The following is a 6,005-nucleotide window of genomic DNA, read 5'->3' on the forward strand; positions in this document are numbered from 1 at the left end:
TGTGTTACCCCATGACAACAAGGACATCACATGTGCTCCCTAGGCTGCGTGCATGCTGCCTCTGCTTAGAGCAGGTGTAAGAGCCGCTTCTTTTGAGACAGGGTTTCTCTGTGTAGCCCTGGCTGTCCTGGAACCTGCTCTGTAGGCCAGACCCATGATGGGGGTGGGCGGAGGCGGATCTGCCTATCTGCCTGTGAGTTGGAGAGTCATGATGCAGAAGCGCCGAGGGAGGGTCGAGAGGTAGCTGAGAACGTAAGAGCACTTGCTGCTTTGGCAGAGGATTCAAGTTCAATTCCCAGCCTCCATATTGGGTGGCTCAACCACTGTCTAACTCCAACCCCAGCTCCAGGAAATCTGATTTCCTCTTCTAGCCTCTGCATACACATCCAAGTAAAAATAAAGATCTTTAGAAAACCTCAAGGACCCTTTAGTGGCTGTGGAGGCCACAGAAGTGTCATGTGGTCTTGGGGACAGGTCCTGATGCCATGGCCTTTGTCCAGGAGATAAATCCACCACCACCACCCCCAATGTGTGTAAGCGCGCGTGCGCGCGTGCATGCGTGCAATACAAGTGTCCTCTGAGTGGCCAGACAGAGCAGTAGCTGTGCTCATGTGACAGTTTGAGAAGCTAACACAGCCTGGCTCTGGAAAGGGGTCTTTATTGGAGAGAATGGATTCCCTGCTCTCGGCTGTTCCTACAGATGTGTTTCGGCTGCTAGTGTGTGCCTGCTGTGGCCCACTTTCAGCCTGGGGCTGCAAATGCACTTTCTTTAACCCCACCCCACTGGTACGCATAGGACAGTGTTTCAGTTGGGTTGTGGTTCTCAGATATTAAAAGGAATCTTTGATTGTTCATGGTGTGTGTGAGAGTGTGTTTTTGTGCCCCCGTGCATGTATGAAGGTCAGAGGGAGACTTGGTGGAGTCCATTTTCTCTTTCTACCTTCATATGGTAGAAACTCAGGTCATCAGGCTCACCCGCAAGCATTTTACTTCCTGAACTAGCCCCCCCAGCTCTGAGTCATGGTTTTAATATACTGTGGATTCTAGAAAGAACCACAGTTGTGGTAACCATGGCTGCCCCTGGGAGCTCAGAGAGTTAAGTACCTTAGTGCCAAATTTCCATTCCTGCTTTGGCCACTGGGGAGTGCAGCTACTTGATATACAGCCTCCTGTGGAGACTTGCAGGTGAACACTGTCTGGCAGTCACTGTTTAGGGCTGATGTTGCGTGGCTGGCAAAACATGGAATTTGTCATTTTATATGTGGATTTGAACTGAAATCTGGGATCCAGAGAGGAGGTTGTGAGCCTCCGAGTTGTAGCTGTTGGTGGTGGGGTTGGACATAAGTCTAGTGACACTGAGGCATGACACTTGGCCTGGAGCATTCATTCTATCAATCACAGGACAGTGGTGTCACGTCAACTTCTGTTCAGCCATGTCCCTTAGGGAACTTGTAGGTCTCTGTGCAGGTTCATGAGTGACACTTCTTGCTGGGGGCACAAGGGGACTCTGGTGGGGCAACTGAATATAGGGGAGGCCTTGGGGTCCAGGGCCCCCCACAGCCTTCTTGAGGGCGGGACCCATGCTTAGATCTTGCAGTCAGGCCCGGCAGGCCATGTGGTGGAGAAGAAAGCTTGCTGGGATGGGTAGGAAGAGCCTCAAGCATGGGACCTCTTAGCTGGCTGTAGATCCTGCTTCCAGAATTTACTTTCCAAAGGCTCACGCTGTGCTTGAAGCCCTGCTGTGATCAGATGGCTTAGGAAACCAGTGTTTCATTGAAAAATACTATATTTAATGGCGGATTTCTAACTGTACCCTTTAAGACTCCTAGGTATATTTGGGCTTGAACTCTGTACATTTAGACCTAGAAACTATAGTCTGAGATGCATGTCATGAGGCAGAATAAGGAGTGGGCATGGCACTCAAGAGCTGGCCATACAGAGAAGTTTCTCAGGGTAGCAGTGTGGATTGTGGGCTAGGATGAAGGGGTGGGTGGGAAGGTGTGCACGCTGGCTACCCTGAGGCAAGAGCAGGAGCCGCGCACTCCTTTGTCAGCTGGCCTGTTGACTTTCCATCCTTGCCACGCCTACCTGGGATGCCTTGTCCTTCACACATACCCTGTGTCTCTCCAGCATGGTGATGCTGAGACTGGTCCTTTGGGCTCTTGTCTTTGCTTGGTTATGTAAGGCCTGTAGTACCTACATGTTCCTGTAAGTGGGGTGCCATGGGAGCCCAGCTGGGAGGTGCCCACCAGCTGCAGAGCTGCACAGGTAGGTAAAGGCAAGGAGTCAGGGGTGGGGAGCTATTGCACATTGTAAAAGGTGAAGATCTTGAGTGGGGGGTTGCAGATCTTGAGTGGGGGGTGGCAGAAGAAGGGAATGGGGAGGGAGAGGGGCAGGGAGGTCACGGGGATAAGGTTCTGTGCCAAAGAAAAGGTCCTGAAGGACAATAGCAGGTGTAGGACCCCAAGGGACCTCAAGGATAGATGACGATGCTCTCTCTTCACTTCCAGAAGGCTTGGGCTGCCAAGCATAGGACCATCCCTGGCTGCCGCGTGTTTTTCAGCATAGCTCCCACCTGGGCTATATAAAGTGGTATATGATCCAACAATCTCAAGATACCCCCAAAGAAATAAAAGCAAGCTCTCCTGCAGGTCCTGCACTGTGTTCACAGCAGACGCAGCCACATAGCCCAGAGGCAGGACAACACAGCATGAACATCCTGGGTCAGCATGTGGTCATGTGGGGTGACACTCAGCCTTAGCCTCCTACAATGGGGATTAACCTGGAGGAGTTATGCTGAGTGACAGGAGCCAGACTGAGGTTTCCAGAGCTCGAGAAGTCAGAGACAGGAAATGGAATGGCGAGCTTTGTAGGGAGTTTCAGGTTGGGAAGGGTAAGTTATGGAGAATCATGAGGATGATGGCTGCATTGTGACTGTTTAATGCACTGAGCTCCACACAAGATGGAGCTGACTAGCCGGGTATGGTGGTGCATGCCTTTAATCCCAGCACTCGGGAGGCAGAGGCAGGTGGATCGCTGTGAGTTTGAGGCCAGCCTGGTCTACAAAGAGAGTCCAGGACAGCCAAGGCTACACAGAGAAACCCTGTCTCAAAAAACAAAAACAAAAACAAAAAGATGGAGCTGACTTCCACCCCAAGCCTCCCTGGACTGAGGGGTGGAGGAGTGTAAGGATGCATGCCTTTAGTGCCGGTTGACCTCAAGAAGCCGAGGCCTCGCTTAGGGTGCTTCAGAAGACAGCCTTCCTTGCACAGTGGGCGCCCTGGAAGAACCACCTGATTGCTTGTCCCTCTTTCTAGCTTCCTTCTGGCCAAGCTGAGTGATCCAGCACCCTGTAGTTTGTCATTACTCCCAGGGGACAAGAATGGTACCAGTTCAGATCAGCCTGTCAGGTGCCATGCCCAGAATGGTTGGCAGAGAGCGAGGTGGCTGATGCTGTGCTAGCCATTGAGGGACACCTGGATAGAGACTGCTGTGGTGGTTCAAATAGGGATGGCCCCCATAGACTGTGTGTGAATGCTCGGCCCAGACGGAGTGGCTCTGCTAGGAGGCGTGGCCTTGTTAGAAGAAGTGTGTCACTATGGAGGTGGGTTTTGAGGTCTGTTAGAAGCTTATGCTCAAGTCTGGCCACTGTGACACAGTGCCCCTTCTGCTGTTTGCGGATCAAGAGGTAGAGCTCTCAGCTCCTCCAGCACCATATTGGCCTGCACACTGCCATGCTTCCTGCCGTGACCATAATGGAGTCAGCCTCTGAAACTGTAAGCCAGCCCCAGTGAGATGTTTTCCTTTGTAAGAGTTGCCTTGGTCATGGTGCCTCTTCACAGCAATAAAACCCAAACTAAGACAAATACCCCCTAAAGAGGTGCTCACAGGAGGATATGTGACTGGCAGCCAAGGAAGAGTGGGGCAGGCCCAGAACAATCCTCTCTCACCCATCCTTACCATCCTGTGCTCCACAGGAGCTGTCAGCCGCACAGGTGCCAGGAGAGGGGTGAAGAGGCTCCCCTATACCCTATAGTGTTAGGCTACAGATGGCCCTGCTCACTTCTAAGGCTTCTGATCCCATTCTAAAGAGAGGGTTTATTGTTTTTTTAAATTACATTTATTATCTGTATTATCAGTAGGCCCGGCTAGTGATCAAGACACAGACACTTGTTATATTTTAAAATAGCCTTGGTTAACCTGGGGCAGGGCAGATTCTATCCTCTAAACTACTTTCTATAGTAGGGCAGGCATGGGATCCCTATCTCAACCCCATGCCATTCATTTCCAATACCTTTTATCAAGTTATTTTTTATTTATAATTTTAAATATTTGTTAATGTTTTTTTATTTGGGCTGGATTTTTTTATCCACGCTGCCAGCCCTGTGTTTTTCCTCCAACTAACCCATGGCAGCCTTCCTCGCTTCACTTCAGGTCTCACTTATTTCTCCTGGTCTTTTTTTCTTCCCAAAATTCCTCTCTCTCTCTCTCCTAGCCCCACCTATCACTTGCCCAGGTGGGATGGCTTTTTATTAAACAAAAAGTGGGTCAAACAACAAACAGTAATTAACATCAAAATACATCAGATTATTCCCCCAACAAGGGTTGGTTTGGGTTCCAAAGGTCCCTCTTAGCTGAGAGGCCCTGACTCTTGCTGCTGTTTCCCTCGCTTGCTGGAGCCCTCCACATCTCTACTCCTCATGGCTAGTCTCTGCTTAGATTATAAGGCACAGGCCAGGGAAGCCATGCTGCTGGTGGTGTACGGCATATGTAGGCCATTCAGGTCTTTTATTTTTTATTTATTTTTGGATTCAGTTTTGCTACATTTTTGCTTCTGGCCAGCCAGCTCTGCCAGGTGTCCAAATACAAACAGGGCTGTGGCTTGCCTGGTTTGGGGGGCACAGCTTTGTTCTGGCACGTCCTGGTGTCCTGGCCGTGCAAGCTGAAACTATATGCCGCTGTATCCTTTGGGGGGTACGTTTTCCAGTTAAGTGTGATGCCATGTGTAAGGTCTCCCCACCCCACCACTGGCCATACACAGACACATAACACTTTCTTTTTTCTTGGGGAGCAGCTGTACCCCATGGAGTTCCCTGGGTTACGGCAGCTGTTTTCTTGGATGCTCAGAACCTCTTTTCAGGCATGGTCCTGCCGATTGTAAGGTATGCCTGTATATTTTATATTGTACCATAATGTCTAAAATATTGCTGTATTCTAATGGATACATATGTTGAAGCATCATCCGCTTCCATCTGTAAAGGCGTTTCCAAGACAGTCATCACTTCCAACAAGTGTGCAACCTCAGAATCATCCTTCTTAGAATTTAAGGCAAAAGCCCACTGGAATTCTGGGTGTTTCAGTAGTATGGTGCATCAGCTTGTGTACACATCTCAGCTCTTCCCACTCTACAAAATGAAACACAATCCGTACTCTCAATTCAGAACACAGACCTTCACCTAGCAATTGATCCTTGAAAATATAAATGCAATATCTAGTCTGACCATGGCGGCCTATAGCCAAAGCCTTTTTATCCAGTATCTCAACGGGCTACCATTTTGTAATTTCTTCAAGCCTCTGTGGCCTTTTCTCATCTGGAACTTTAAAAAAAATTTTTTTATTAAATCTCTGTTCTGTGGCCTCTAATCCAGCAAGCCATTTCTCAGTCTCCTTCAAGTCTGTCCCATTTCATTCTCTCCCAAAGAGGATGTACAAAACAGTAATCATTACTGAAAAAATTATTTGTATGCTAAGAGAAACAAACTCAAGAGGAATCCAAATGCACTGTGTCATTGCGACTTCCTCCATTTATAACACAGAAAATATTTTTTTCCAACTCTCTCCCTAAGGACCTTACTTTGCTATTTTCAAACCAAATATTTTTTCCTTTTTTTTTTTTTGAGATAGGGTTTCTCTGTAGTCCTGACTGTCCTGAACTTGCTTTGTTGACCAGGCTGGCCTTGAACTCACAGCAATCCGCCTGCCTCTGCCTCCCAAGTGCTGGGATT

Source organism: Acomys minous (assembly GCF_964271855.1).
Source record: "Acomys minous genome assembly, chromosome: 10".
Taxonomy (NCBI): Eukaryota; Metazoa; Chordata; class Mammalia; order Rodentia; family Muridae; genus Acomys; species Acomys minous.